Raw genomic sequence first — 15444 nt, forward strand, 5'->3', positions numbered from 1 at the left:
ATAGTACCGCAATCCTCGCTAGGTAACTCGATGTAAATAACTTATATGGTGTCCGTTTCGAGAACGGAGTTACCATGGTTTGGGAGGGGGTAATTTTTTTTTAAAGGGGAAGACGTGTTGCCAACGCGAATGTCGAAAAGCGGCCGGCTGTGAACTCCTAATCATGTCTCCTGTTAGTAACGAAAGTGACTTAAAAAAATCATACCGTTGGTAACGTACGACAATTAAGGTAAAAATTACAAAACAAATCCGTCCGAATCTTCAAAATGATGACTAGCCAATGACGACTTTCCCTCTTATGACGTCAGGAATATATATATATATATATATATATATATATATATAAATGGTGTTTGATTTTAGATTCATTGAGCGAGGTGGGCCGATCCTGGAAGAACTGCAATACCAGGCCAACCCGTGGCGGAGGTGGAGCAAGCTCCGACCTCTCCGCCGCCGTCCAAAAATAAGTTTAATATCTTGGGCCCCGATGGGACCCGTATCAGATATTAAGCTGATAAGAACAGATACTGAATTTGTTTATTAAAAATCAAATTTGGTACAGTACCCTTGTCATTTTTTCCTGCTTGTTAAATTAAATTAAGTTAGAGCAGGTCATATTTTTCTTTTGCAAAAGTTTTAAAACATATTAGTTAGTGATAACATTAAAAGTTTAAAATTTTAATTTTTCACTGAAGATTTTCCTTTTTTCGCCGTTTTTTTAGGAGAGGTGCTGTGTCTGCGTTTGGAATAGCTTTGAAGAAGGTCTGTAACCCGGAACTGGAGGTCGTCGATGGAACAATCAAGGGTTCTGATTCCTGAGGGAGGTTCTCTGTCGAGGCGGTTGTAGAAGATTTGTAGTTCGGCGTGCGTCAGTTTGTTAAGGTTTGGTTTGTCCCCCGGCTTCCAGGTATTTGGATCCCACCTGGGCCCGGTGGCTGAAGTGGTCTCGTCGTTGCTGCGGTCGGATTCGGATTGTTCAGGTTCGTTGCTTGTTGTTTCGGGTTTATTTTCAGGTTTATCGGGCTTTGGTGTTGTTTTCAGGGCATCGGAGTATTGGCTGGTTTCGACTGGAGGTGCTGCGTTCTTTTTGGAAGGTTCTGGTGACATCAGGGTCCAGCTCTCTTGAGAGCTTTTGGAGTCGTCGGATGCGGTAAGTATTGTTAAGTTGCTTGATTGATTTTCTTGATTTTCTTCTAGGTTATTGGCTCGAGTGGTGGCGTTGGTAAGTGCGGGTGTTGAAGTTCTCGTGGTTTCAGGATCCTCTGGTAATACGGGTTTTTCAGTTTCTTTTTTCTCGGCTATCTGGTCTTTCTTTTTTTCACAGTCAGAGGCAACGTGCCCCTCCTGCTCGCAAAAGAAGCATTTTTTGGCAACCCCGGTATAATATACCAGGGCCCTGCTACGGCCAAAATAAAGTACGTTAGGAACGGTTTGTTTCATTTTCAATTTTACCACACGATCTCCGTTCTTTATCCCCTTTAATTCTTTATATTCGTCGTGGCGATGAGCTTTGATGTCTCCGTATTGCCGCAGGGTTGTCAGAATGGAATCCCATTGGATCCATGATGGAAGCTGTTTGATGGTCAGCCAGACGCCGTCATCCTCGACGCTGGTGACTTTACAGGTCTTGTTGTTGATGGTTAATTCTCCGTAGGAGACTGCTTGTTGCAGGAAGGCCAGGGTTGTAAAGGTAAGTAAAAAGGATTCTTTACCAACAGGTTGGAGCGTTTCGATTGAATTTGGTCCGATTTTTCGGAGGAAGGTCTGGGCGACTTCAAGGAAGCCGGCGTCGACGTCTAGACGGGCAGTTCTCTTTTTCACCTCTGCAGCCATGATGGCTTTAGAGGGGTCGTCAGGTGAAGGCAAGTCCCAGGAAGGAACAGCGTCGAATGGTATTGGCAGGAATCAGCCAAGTCAGGATACAGGCGTAGCGACCCGGAACAGCAGCGACGGGTAAGTAGCAGCGGCACCAGGATCAGGAACGGCAGCAGAACCAGGATCAGCAACGGAACCAGGAACAGCGGCGGCAGCTTCGGAAGCAGGAATAGGAACAGGAACAGGCACGTCAGGATACCGGCAGGTAAGTCAGCATCGCAGGAACAGGCTGAGAAGCGTAAACGTCGCTTAACGGCCTTTCGGCCAAAATTTCAGCGAAATAGCTGGAAACAGATACTACACTTTGATCTTAGCCAAAAGGCCGAGAAGCGATAACCGGCAAAGGGGGCTTTGGTGGTTGAAAAAGAAAAAGAGTGAGATTGAGCATTCATATATTTCATAAATATGTTTAAGCAGATTGCTCGTGGCTGGAGATGACAGCGTGTATAACCATCACGTCTGACCAAAGAAGGCAACTTCTTGATTTCAAACAAAAAGATCGACGGCCATCGAGCGTTTTCAGCCGTCAACGGTAATATCACGTGGAATACATTGGTTCTCGACCCATCAACGACGGTAAGCCGCGTCGAGTGGGGTCATTTCTTGGGAGGGAGACCACCGGGGAACACGGCGTGCCGGTGGCTGCTCTCTTCCTCTATCCCTCTTTTTTTCCATTAACGCGGTATTTTAGTCTTTTTAATAAAATTTGTGTATTGTTAAATATTTTCTTTTACGCTGTTTCTAACTAGTTCGCCAAGGCGATAATTTATCTTCGGTTTTCTCTGGGTCTTTTTTTAATAAGTGGCAACATGGAACCGTGCTTAATCGATAATTAGAAAAAGTAAGATCATGATCATACGGAGTTTCCTCCTGCACGCTTACCAGAATAGCTGTAGAGAAGTGTCATGAGATATGGCACTACGAATTGACCGTGGTTGCCGCGTAGTACGCGCCCCGGCATCAGCAACACAAAAACTCGTTTTTTCCAAACCATCCCGCTTTTAACAGTCCCCTATTTCTACAGCGATAGTACCGCAATCCTCGCTAGGTAACTCGATGTAAATAACTTATATGGTGTCCGTTTCGAGAACGGAGTTACCATGGTTTGGGAGGGGGTAATTTTTTTTTAAAGGGGAAGACGTGTTGCCAACGCGAATGTCGAAAAGCGGCCGGCTGTGAACTCCTAATCATGTCTCCTGTTAGTAACGAAAGTGACTTAAAAAAATCATACCGTTGGTAACGTACGACAATTAAGGTAAAAATTACAAAACAAATCCGTCCGAATCTTCAAAATGATGACTAGCCAATGACGACTTTCCCTCTTATGACGTCAGGAATATATATATATATATATATATATATATATATATAAATGGTGTTTGATTTTAGATTCATTGAGCGAGGTGGGCCGATCCTGGAAGAACTGCAATACCAGGCCAACCCGTGGCGGAGGTGGAGCAAGCTCCGACCTCTCCGCCGCCGTCCAAAAATAAGTTTAATATCTTGGGCCCCGATGGGACCCGTATCAGATATTAAGCTGATAAGAACAGATACTTTTAATTGTTTATTAAAAGCTTCGTTAATTTAACAGTTTTTACATGTTTACGTTTGTTGTATTTGTTCGCGTTTTACTTAATTAAATTATCGCGAACAAAAGTCAAGTTCATAGTCGATCAAGGTAAGTATAGTTATTAAGCATATAATTATTTTTTTCTTTTTTGCAGGGTTTAAACAGTGAGAGTTATGTAAAGTTAAAAACTTTAAAACAAAACACTAAGAAATAATCGAGATAAAAAACTTAATTTTAAAATTTAAAGGTGACGAATAAAATATGTGAATAATACACTAAAATACATTTTAAAAAAATATATTAAAAGTGTATTAGAAACATATGTGCAAAATTCAGTATGTTACGTATTCTGCATATATATCTTGTTCGGGTGTGCTTTTGGCGGCGCTGGCGAATGACTTCTTCTCCTCGTTCTGGGTCTTTCCTTTCTTAGCTGATTTTCCTGGAGAATTGGTCAAGCGTCGTTTCGAAAATTTTTCTTGTTCCTTGCTGATGAGTGTTAACAACATCTGCCTCCTCCTGTCTGTTATAGCGTCAGTTGTCTCGATGTATTTCGTGTATCCTTGTAGTTCCTTTTGTGAATAGTTCTTTAAGATCTCTAGTTCTTTCGGAGTGGCATGCAGAGTGTCGTAACGATTCGTGGGCTGGGATTCCTGGTGGTCGCTTGGTGGTGTTCCCTGCGATGTTGCCGCTTTTGCTATGGGTAATTGCTCCTTAGCTGAAGTGTTGTCGACTGTCTCCTGGACGTGCTCGGGTTTTTCCTTTGGAGACTCTTTCTGACCTTCCTCCATGGGTTGATTCCGCTCTTCTTGCTTAGCTCGTTTTGCTTCACAAGTCGAGGAGTTGTGGCCTTCTTGGTCGCAAAAAAAACATTTTTTTACGACCCCTGTGTAGTAGACTAATGCCCTGCTTCGGCCAAAAAAGAGAACATTAGGGATGGTTTTAGACATGATTATTTTTACAGAGCGGTCGCCGTTTTTTAGTCCTTTTAGTTCGGGGTATTCGTCTAGTCTGTGAGCTTTGATGGTTCCGTAGTGTCTGAGAGTTGTTAGTATGGCGTCCCATTGGATCCAGGAGGGCAGGTTCTTGATGGTTAACCAGACACCGTCGTCGTCGATGCTGGTTATCGTGCAGGGTTTTCCATTTATAACTAACTCCCCATAGGAGACAGCTTGCTGGAGGAAGGCCAGAGTGGTAAAGGTAAGTAAGAAGCAATTTTTACCCACAGGTTGAAGAGTCTCCAAGCACTGAGGTCCAAGTTTATCGTAGAAGGTCCGAGCGACGTCCAGGAATCCGGCGTCGACTTCAAGCCGGGCAGTCCGTTTTTTAACCTCTGCAGCCATTAAGGCTGTGGAAAGGTCGTCGGTTGAAGGTAAGTCCCAAGAAGGAACGGCGTCAAAAGGTAATGGCAGGAGTCAGCCAAGTCAGGATACGGCGTAGTGACCAGGAACAACAGCGACAGGTAAGTCTCGGCAGGACCAGGACCAGGAGCAGCAGCGGAATCAGGAACAGCAGAGGAACCGGAAACAGCAGCGGCAGCTTCAGAAACAGGAACAGGAACAGGAACGTCAGGATACCGGCAGGTAAGTCAGCATCGCAGGAACTAGCTGTATAGCTGGGAAACTCGCTTAACGGCCTTTCGGCCAAGATTTCAGCGAAATAGCTGGGAACAGATACTACACTTTGATCTTAGCCAAAAGGCCGAGAAGCGATAACCGGCAAAGGGGGCTTTGGTGGTTGAAAAAGAAAAAGAGTGAGATTGAGCATTCATATATTTCATAAATATGTTTAAGCAGATTGCTCGTGGCTGGAGATGACAGCGTGTATAACCATCACGTCTGACCAAAGAAGGCAACTTCTTGATTTCAAACAAAAAGATCGACGGCCATCGAGCGTTTTCAGCCGTCAACGGTAATATCACGTGGAATACATTGGTTCTCGACCCATCAACGACGGTAAGCCGCGTCGAGTGGGGTCATTTCTTGGGAGGGAGACCACCGGGGAACACGGCGTGCCGGTGGCTGCTCTCTTCCTCTATCCCTCTTTTTTTCCATTAACGCGGTATTTTAGTCTTTTTAATAAAATTTGTGTATTGTTAAATATTTTCTTTTACGCTGTTTCTAACTAGTTCGCCAAGGCGATAATTTATCTTCGGTTTTCTCTGGGTCTTTTTTTAATAAGTGGCAACATGGAACCGTGCTTAATCGATAATTAGAAAAAGTAAGATCATGATCATACGGAGTTTCCTCCTGCACGCTTACCAGAATAGCTGTAGAGAAGTGTCATGAGATATGGCACTACGAATTGACCGTGGTTGCCGCGTAGTACGCGCCCCGGCATCAGCAACACAAAAACTCGTTTTTTCCAAACCATCCCGCTTTTAACAGTCCCCTATTTCTACAGCGATAGTACCGCAATCCTCGCTAGGTAACTCGATGTAAATAACTTATATGGTGTCCGTTTCGAGAACGGAGTTACCATGGTTTGGGAGGGGGTAATTTTTTTTTAAAGGGGAAGACGTGTTGCCAACGCGAATGTCGAAAAGCGGCCGGCTGTGAACTCCTAATCATGTCTCCTGTTAGTAACGAAAGTGACTTAAAAAAATCATACCGTTGGTAACGTACGACAATTAAGGTAAAAATTACAAAACAAATCCGTCCGAATCTTCAAAATGATGACTAGCCAATGACGACTTTCCCTCTTATGACGTCAGGAATATATATATATATATATATATATATATATAAATGGTGTTTGATTTTAGATTCATTGAGCGAGGTGGGCCGATCCTGGAAGAACTGCAATACCAGGCCAACCCGTGGCGGAGGTGGAGCAAGCTCCGACCTCTCCGCCGCCGTCCAAAAATAAGTTTAATATCTTGGGCCCCGATGGGACCCGTATCAGATATTAAGCTGATAAGAACAGATACTACACTTTGATCTTAGCCAAAAGGCCGAGAAGCGATAACCGGCAAAGGGGGCTTTGGTGGTTGAAAAAGAAAAAGAGTGAGATTGAGCATTCATATATTTCATAAATATGTTTAAGCAGATTGCTCGTGGCTGGAGATGACAGCGTGTATAACCATCACGTCTGACCAAAGAAGGCAACTTCTTGATTTCAAACAAAAAGATCGACGGCCATCGAGCGTTTTCAGCCGTCAACGGTAATATCACGTGGAATACATTGGTTCTCGACCCATCAACGACGGTAAGCCGCGTCGAGTGGGGTCATTTCTTGGGAGGGAGACCACCGGGGAACACGGCGTGCCGGTGGCTGCTCTCTTCCTCTATCCCTCTTTTTTTCCATTAACGCGGTATTTTAGTCTTTTTAATAAAATTTGTGTATTGTTAAATATTTTCTTTTACGCTGTTTCTAACTAGTTCGCCAAGGCGATAATTTATCTTCGGTTTTCTCTGGGTCTTTTTTTAATAAGTGGCAACATGGAACCGTGCTTAATCGATAATTAGAAAAAGTAAGATCATGATCATACGGAGTTTCCTCCTGCACGCTTACCAGAATAGCTGTAGAGAAGTGTCATGAGATATGGCACTACGAATTGACCGTGGTTGCCGCGTAGTACGCGCCCCGGCATCAGCAACACAAAAACTCGTTTTTTCCAAACCATCCCGCTTTTAACAGTCCCCTATTTCTACAGCGATAGTACCGCAATCCTCGCTAGGTAACTCGATGTAAATAACTTATATGGTGTCCGTTTCGAGAACGGAGTTACCATGGTTTGGGAGGGGGTAATTTTTTTTTAAAGGGGAAGACGTGTTGCCAACGCGAATGTCGAAAAGCGGCCGGCTGTGAACTCCTAATCATGTCTCCTGTTAGTAACGAAAGTGACTTAAAAAAATCATACCGTTGGTAACGTACGACAATTAAGGTAAAAATTACAAAACAAATCCGTCCGAATCTTCAAAATGATGACTAGCCAATGACGACTTTCCCTCTTATGACGTCAGGAATATATATATATATATATATATATATATATATAAATGGTGTTTGATTTTAGATTCATTGAGCGAGGTGGGCCGATCCTGGAAGAACTGCAATACCAGGCCAACCCGTGGCGGAGGTGGAGCAAGCTCCGACCTCTCCGCCGCCGTCCAAAAATAAGTTTAATATCTTGGGCCCCGATGGGACCCGTATCAGATATTAAGCTGATAAGAACAGATACTGAATTTGTTTATTATTTTTCAATAAAAATACAGTACCCTGGTCAGGTATATTTCCCGCTTTTTAAATTATTTTTAAATTACAGCAGGTCATTATTATTAATTTTTTTGACTGCATGATAACCGCAATTTACAAAAGGAGAATAATGAAGAGAAAGAGACAATTATCAAAAGAGAGCTATAAAAAAATATTTTCAAAGTGTAAAAAAATGTATAGTTAAAATAGTAAGTATTTACAAAGAGTTAAAACACTAATTATCTTGTAGAGTTAAAACACCGTGATTTCGTTCAAAATTTAAGTACTACCTTAACTTATAGATTTGCCTTTTTTCGCTTTCTTTTTTATTGGAGTGGTGCTATTGCGGCGTTTCGGATAACTTTGGAGGATTGAGGTGATGTTGTCTGTGAGTTCATCTAAGTGCCAGTTGAGAGAATCATTTCGGGTTGGAGGTTCCTTGTTTACTTTTTCGAGAAGTACTTGTAGTTCTTGTCTGGTTAATTTCTTTAAGTCGGGATTGTCGCCCAATCTCCAGGTTGCTGGATCCCATCGGGGGCCGTCAGCTGTACTGTTGTCTTGTTCGTTTGTCTCGAAGTCGCTTTTTTCACTTTCGCTGCTTAAGTCTTCTAAGGTGCTTGCGGCAACCTCCTGGTCTGGTATACCGGAATTGGCAGTTTTCTGTGGAGTAGGCGCTACTGGCAGATTTTCTTTATCGTCAGTCTCTTGTACACTCTCGTGTTCGTTCGTTGAAGATTGATCCTGGCCATCAAGTGGAACCGGGCGTCTTTCTTCTAGCGTAGCCTGCTTCTTTTCACACGAGGAAACCGTGTGGCCCACTTCGTCGCAAAAGAAACATTTTTTTACAACGCCTCTATAGTAAATAAGGGCGCGGATGCGGCCAAAAAATAAAACGTTGGGTATGGATTTCGCCATAACAATCTTCACCGAGCGGTCGCCATTTTTTACGCCCTTCAGTTGAGGATACTCGTCGAAATGGTAAGTTTTAATATTACCGTATTGTCGGAGGGTACTAATCACTGAATCCCATTGGATCCATTTAGGTATGTTCTTGATGGTAATCCAAATCCCTTCATCATCCATTGAGGTAAGTTTCCATTTCTTTTCATTAGTTTTCAGGTCGTCGCATGAGAGAGCTTCTTGAAGGAAGGCCAAGGTGGTAAACGTAATCAGGAAGATTCCCTTACCCAAAGGTTGTAGTGTATCTATGCTTTTTGGTCCAAGATGGTCGTAGATGGTTTTTGCCACGTCTAGAAAGCCGGCATCGATTTCCAGTCGAGCGGATCTTTTCTTCTCCTCCGTAGCCATTTCAGGCTAGGAGAATATCGTCTGGTAGGAGAAGCTCCAAGGAGGAGCGGCGTCAGTGGAGCGGGTCAGCAGCAACGGCAGGTAAGTACCAGGTAAGTACTTTTCTTTTCAGGAACAGGCAACAGCAGAGCGGATCGGATCGGAGCATCAACGGAACATGCGGCAAGGCAGGAACACTCGCCTCAAAGGCGTAGAAAACACTTCTCGCCTCTCGACTAAGATCGCGGAATAATACTGCAAAACAGATACTACACTTTGATCTTAGCCAAAAGGCCGAGAAGCGATAACCGGCAAAGGGGGCTTTGGTGGTTGAAAAAGAAAAAGAGTGAGATTGAGCATTCATATATTTCATAAATATGTTTAAGCAGATTGCTCGTGGCTGGAGATGACAGCGTGTATAACCATCACGTCTGACCAAAGAAGGCAACTTCTTGATTTCAAACAAAAAGATCGACGGCCATCGAGCGTTTTCAGCCGTCAACGGTAATATCACGTGGAATACATTGGTTCTCGACCCATCAACGACGGTAAGCCGCGTCGAGTGGGGTCATTTCTTGGGAGGGAGACCACCGGGGAACACGGCGTGCCGGTGGCTGCTCTCTTCCTCTATCCCTCTTTTTTTCCATTAACGCGGTATTTTAGTCTTTTTAATAAAATTTGTGTATTGTTAAATATTTTCTTTTACGCTGTTTCTAACTAGTTCGCCAAGGCGATAATTTATCTTCGGTTTTCTCTGGGTCTTTTTTTAATAAGTGGCAACATGGAACCGTGCTTAATCGATAATTAGAAAAAGTAAGATCATGATCATACGGAGTTTCCTCCTGCACGCTTACCAGAATAGCTGTAGAGAAGTGTCATGAGATATGGCACTACGAATTGACCGTGGTTGCCGCGTAGTACGCGCCCCGGCATCAGCAACACAAAAACTCGTTTTTTCCAAACCATCCCGCTTTTAACAGTCCCCTATTTCTACAGCGATAGTACCGCAATCCTCGCTAGGTAACTCGATGTAAATAACTTATATGGTGTCCGTTTCGAGAACGGAGTTACCATGGTTTGGGAGGGGGTAATTTTTTTTTAAAGGGGAAGACGTGTTGCCAACGCGAATGTCGAAAAGCGGCCGGCTGTGAACTCCTAATCATGTCTCCTGTTAGTAACGAAAGTGACTTAAAAAAATCATACCGTTGGTAACGTACGACAATTAAGGTAAAAATTACAAAACAAATCCGTCCGAATCTTCAAAATGATGACTAGCCAATGACGACTTTCCCTCTTATGACGTCAGGAATATATATATATATATATATATATATATATAAATGGTGTTTGATTTTAGATTCATTGAGCGAGGTGGGCCGATCCTGGAAGAACTGCAATACCAGGCCAACCCGTGGCGGAGGTGGAGCAAGCTCCGACCTCTCCGCCGCCGTCCAAAAATAAGTTTAATATCTTGGGCCCCGATGGGACCCGTATCAGATATTAAGCTGATAAGAACAGATACTAAATTATTTTATTATAAATACTGAATTTACAAAGTGTAAAAAGTTACAAATTGTTCAAACAATTATGTCAGATCATATGATCCGTTTACGTTCTCGTTGACTATAAAGAGGTTCCTTTTAAAGGGTAAGTATACATTTTTCCAATAGAATTTTTGTACGTTTGTTTTCGTACTCGTTTTGTGTTTATTTTTAAACGTTTCGGATATAAAATTAAGTTGTCGTTAATTTTAAAGGTAAGTTCACTTATTTAGTTATTGTTTTATATTTCTTTTCAGGTTTTTTTGAGTCTAGAGTTTAGCGGCATTAAAGGTAAGGAGACATTATAATGGATGAACGTATAGTTTCGTTGTTCGTACGTTTATTTACGGGTATCACAGTTAAGTGTCAACTAATTGGCCATTACAGCGGTTATTTCGTACTGTGGGTCCTTAAATTTCGGAACTGGTGAAGTAACATTCTCGTTGTAGACAAGGTTGTGACTAGTGTTTGATATTTCCTTTGATATTGTGTGTTTGTACAATGACTGATTTATGTTCTTTTAGGAATTAACAGTTTCTAGAGCATCAACTTTAATTTATCGTTTTCGAGTTGGATCACTGGACATGGGTCAGCACACCAGCGATCTTTGAACACCCCTTCCGAAAAGCGTCGGTGATCGAGTCGCGCGCGATATAGAATATTGTGGCGAACCCGAGCGATAATTATCGAAGCCGATTCTTTTTTGTTATCAAAGACCGCACGATTTCTGCCTTTCCATAACTGGAAAAGCACTTCCGCAAGTAGTACGGTGGTCGAATAAATACATTCTTTCGGGACCGGAAGAGGGGTCAAATAAAGCATCGTCATCCATGAAAGGAAACGAGCTCCTAGGAAACGTCGAACGTGGTTTCGAATTAATTTGGCGTTGTCACATTCGTAGAAAATATGGACTTGGGTTTCGATGGCTCCACAATACGCGCAGTGACGCGTAGTCGCCATGTGTCGGGTAAACAGGATATCTCTTGTAGGTAACGCGTTGTGCACGATCTTGAAAAGAAGGTCTCTGCGTCGGCCTTCCAAACACTTCGCCGATGACCTATTGAACGCAACTCCCCAGTTAATGGAGGGTTGTAGCTCGCAAATACGAGGGGTAGTTTTTTCGCGAAGAACCTCTGCGAAAAACTTGTTGGACTTTGATAGAAGGTCAACATCAGGGTCGATCTCTTTTACTTTCGACGCTAGTTCTGTAAATTTAACGTATTGTGGGTGCACATTACCCGCGTGTAGCCTCGATGCGTCCCACGGAATTTCTAGAATGGTTTTACTTGTTGATGAGAGGTTGAAAATAATAGAATCCCTCACTGAATGGTCTTTGCTATTTAGGCAGGCCGTATATCTTGACATTTCAAGAGCGTTGAGGAGTGAGTTTACCTCTGGTACCGCAAGACCCCCTTCTTTCGTTGTCAGATACATTGTCGCCCGCGCGACAGTTTCGTAATTGCCATCCCAGATGAAGGCGAACATTTTCTTCGTGACCAACTGTATTTCTTCCTTAGAGAACGACAGCAGTGGTACGCCGTACGTCAGACGTGGCAAAGCGACTTGTTTAATAAGTTGCACTTTGGCACGCATCGAAATCTGAAAATTTTCCCATTCCTCGAAGGAGTCGGTGAATTTCTCTATGAAACCTCGCGTCGAATCCGGAGAAACGCCATCATTCCGGAAGCGAATTCCTAGAATTTTGATCGGATCATCCGAAAAACGCAACGGGATATCACGCGATAGTTCTACTCGGCGCCCAGAACCTACGGGCGCAATCATCGATTTGCCGAGGTTCAGTTTACTTCCGGATTCTTTGCCATAATCGTTCAACAGACGTAGGACTTCCGCAACGGAGGCGTTATCTTCCAGTAAAAAGTTTACATCGTCCATGTGAGCCGCGTACGTGATTCGCGACTGCTCGTAAGGTTTTCCGGGACAGTGAAGGCCACGAATGATCGGGGATTGTACCACACTTCGAAGGAGCGGTTCCAACGCGAGGCAAAACAAGACCGGCGAAAGAGGGCAGCCCTGTCTGACACCACGATGGATACTGAACGACGAGGTAAGTTCATTATTTAATAATAATTTACTTTTATTTTCAGAGTACAGCAGCTGGATCCACGAGACGAAACGATGCCCGAATCCGAACTGCGATAGGACGTTGAAGAGGAAACCATGGTTGACCCGATCGAACGCCTTCTCAAAGTCCGTTGACAAGAGGAGACCAGCTTGACAGCGATCCGAGCAGTTAGCGAGAATGTCTCTGAGTAAGACCATGTTGAATAGTGACTGGCGACCTTTGACTCCGCACGTTTGACCGTGACCTATCAAGGGTGCCGCGATACTTGAGATTCGGATTTCTAGCACTTTGGCCAAGAGCTTCCGGTCCAAATTCAAGAGGGTGATGGACCGCCAAGAAGATGGATTGTCTTTGGTAGTCTCATCTTTGCAGAGGAGCGTTACTACTCCACTGTTAAAAGCCGGCGACATCTCCTCGTTCTCTAGCATGGTGTTGAGAACCTTAACCAGAATAGGTTTCAGGCTTCCCCAAACGAATTTGTAAAGCTCTACTGTTAGGCCATCTGGTCCTGGGGCTTTACCGCATTTCATTTGTCCTAGAGCGTTGGTAAGTTCCGCTTCAGTAATCGGGGACGTCAAAGAGTCTCTGTCTTCTTCACTTAAGGTCGGAAGCTTGACAGCCCCCGAGTTCAAAAAATCTCCGGTAGGTTGGTCGGCATCGTAAAGAGACGCGTAAAAATTCACGAATATATCTTGAATTTCTTTCCTGTCAGTTGTTCGTCCCGTAGGACCCGTAGCAGCTGTGATGTCAACGTGTTTGCGCTTCTTCCTATATTTCCGATAGAAAGCGGCGGAGAAAGTTTCTTCGCCCTCGAGCGTGGAGGCCATGTCGCGGTCCATACGCTCCTCGTATTGTCGACGGTACTCGTCTTGAAGAAGAGATTTTACGTCTTCTACGGCGGCAATAGTCTCTAAATTCGGGTTTTTCACTCGGCTTACTTTTTGTAAGGCCCAGCGAAGAAACGCGGCGCGTTGGCGTTTTTCAGCTGCGCGGGTCTTGCTCTCCTTGACCAGCGCAACTTTGAGTTGCAATTTGGAGTTTTCCCAATCGGCAACCGACTCAACTTTTTCAATGATCCGCGTTAGACGGACCCTCAAAGGATCGTTATCGACTAGTACGGCCGGATTAACTTTCCACACACCCGAACCCCGCGGACGTTTGTCCCCGATCGCCAGGAGCAACGTAACCATGTCATGGTCAGATACTTTTGAAGCTAAACTCCCCACTGGGATAATTTTGGCTTTAGAAATAGTTAAAACGTCACTGTTCGAGATGTAAATCGTGTCCAAGCGCGAGTGTATACCGTTCGAGTGCCACGTAAATTCTTTGGAAGTCGGATGACGCGAGCGCCAAACGTCAATTAAGTTTAAGTCAGTAATATTACGAGAAAGTTCAATAACACTGGGATCGTTGTGAACCCCTACACCGATTCTATCAAGATCCGGGTTTAGGACACAATTAAAATCACCACCTATAATTAAGTGATCGTAATGACCATCTAAATAGTTATACAAATTATTGAAAAACAAACGCCGGGTTTTAGGAACGCACGGCGCGTAAATTGACATTAATCTAAATGTAAAATTGTTAATTTCTAAGTTTAAGCTAATAAGTCTACCCTCGTTATCAGTCCGAAGACCTCGTATCGAGTTTTGATATTTTCGTTTAATTAAAATCGCAGTGCCAGTCGAGCAGGACGACTGTGCACTACTGTACAAAATATACACATCTGGAAATTGTTGACGGATGTATTTCCAATTGTCCGTTTCACGCCAATGAGTCTCTTGAATCATTAAAATGTCCAAGTTCCCCGATAAAAATAAAGCGGCGATTTCGCGCTGTTTTACTACGTTTTTCAAACCATTTACGTTGAGAGTAGCGATAATTAGGTTAAGAGACATTATAAAATTATTAATACTAACAGTACTACAATTAATATGGCTAGAGAAAAGTTACTACAGTTAAATTGGCTTGGAATGGAATGACTACAGTTAAATTGGCAAGACATTACAGATAAAAAATTAGTTACGTGGGGGACGAACACTTAAAATGTGAAAAAATTACGTGGGGCTTAACTAGAAAATTTAAAGTCATTAAAATGTAATCTCACCGTCAGAATGGCTGTCACTATCCTGACGTACTTTCTTCGGTGACAATACTTGCGCATTGCCAGGAGAAACCTGTTTTTGGCGCTTCAGTGGCGTATATCTATTTGAAATCGGGACTGGTGGGTTCGGTAGGTGGTTTCTGGACGGACTCAGCAGGGCCTTGGTGTATGAAACCTGCGGTGACGCGTCAACTTGTTGAAATCCCGTTTTGGCTGTGGAACTGTCAAAAATCGCATCGAAGAGCGCTAAGGCGGCATCCTCGCCGCTGGAAGAAGCTCCTAGAGGGGGGAAGGAAATCCCCGGGTATTCAGCAACAGGCATCATCTCACCGATAACCAGCGAGGCTGGGACTTCCTCCGCCGTCGTGGCCGTCGTATCTACGGCATCTTCCTTAGCCTTCGTTGAAATCTCATTCTCCTTCTCTGACTTCTTCGCCATCTTGGTCTTTTTATCCGGGCAGTTTGCTCGATTGTGTCCGGGCTTTTTACACCCGAAACACAATTGAACAACCCCGGAATAAGTCACCAAGTATTGCCCTCTATTAAACCTCCATAGGTTCGGCACTGCTTTCGTCATTTTAATTTTTATTTTGCGATTGCCGTTGCGGACGCCTTTCAGAATGGGGACGTTCTGGTGAGTTTCAAACTCGTGTTTTTCGACATCACCATATTCCTTCAGTGCCGTGCACACCGTATCTGCCTGGATCCACGGAGGTAAGTTTTTGATCGTTATCCAACGAGAATTGGAGTCGATCCCTTGTAATTCGTAATCTTTACCTTTTAT

General features: G+C 43.7%; 4 non-coding genes and 4 pseudogenes across 4 annotated transcripts; all 8 read right to left on the reverse strand.

Annotated features, from left to right (window-relative positions):
* Nucleotides 1-372: 372 nt before the first annotated feature.
* On the reverse strand, nt 373-557 carry LOC149931190 (U2 spliceosomal RNA). Its single transcript, XR_016476455.1, has one exon. It is a non-coding gene; the product is annotated as a U2 spliceosomal RNA (small nuclear RNA).
* A 1508-nt stretch (nt 558-2065) lies between these two features.
* LOC149931191 (U2 spliceosomal RNA) lies at nt 2066-2209 on the reverse strand (annotated as a pseudogene).
* A 1064-nt stretch (nt 2210-3273) lies between these two features.
* On the reverse strand, nt 3274-3453 carry LOC149931192 (U2 spliceosomal RNA; annotated as a pseudogene).
* Nucleotides 3454-5055: 1602 nt separating this feature from the next.
* LOC149931193 (U2 spliceosomal RNA) lies at nt 5056-5158 on the reverse strand (annotated as a pseudogene).
* Nucleotides 5159-6218: 1060 nt separating this feature from the next.
* On the reverse strand, nt 6219-6410 carry LOC149931194 (U2 spliceosomal RNA). Its single transcript, XR_016476164.1, has one exon. It is a non-coding gene; the product is annotated as a U2 spliceosomal RNA (small nuclear RNA).
* Nucleotides 6411-7472: 1062 nt separating this feature from the next.
* On the reverse strand, nt 7473-7663 carry LOC149931195 (U2 spliceosomal RNA). Its single transcript, XR_016476463.1, has one exon. It is a non-coding gene; the product is annotated as a U2 spliceosomal RNA (small nuclear RNA).
* Nucleotides 7664-9135: 1472 nt separating this feature from the next.
* LOC149931196 (U2 spliceosomal RNA) lies at nt 9136-9235 on the reverse strand (annotated as a pseudogene).
* A 1060-nt stretch (nt 9236-10295) lies between these two features.
* LOC149931197 (U2 spliceosomal RNA) lies at nt 10296-10490 on the reverse strand. Its single transcript, XR_016476501.1, has one exon. It is a non-coding gene; the product is annotated as a U2 spliceosomal RNA (small nuclear RNA).
* Nucleotides 10491-15444: the final 4954 nt, after the last annotated feature.

The sequence above is a fragment of the Leiobunum rupestre genome, chromosome 9, assembly GCF_980474605.1.
Source record: "Leiobunum rupestre chromosome 9, qqLeiRupe1.1.hap1, whole genome shotgun sequence".
In the NCBI taxonomy this organism is placed as follows: domain Eukaryota; kingdom Metazoa; phylum Arthropoda; class Arachnida; order Opiliones; family Sclerosomatidae; genus Leiobunum; species Leiobunum rupestre.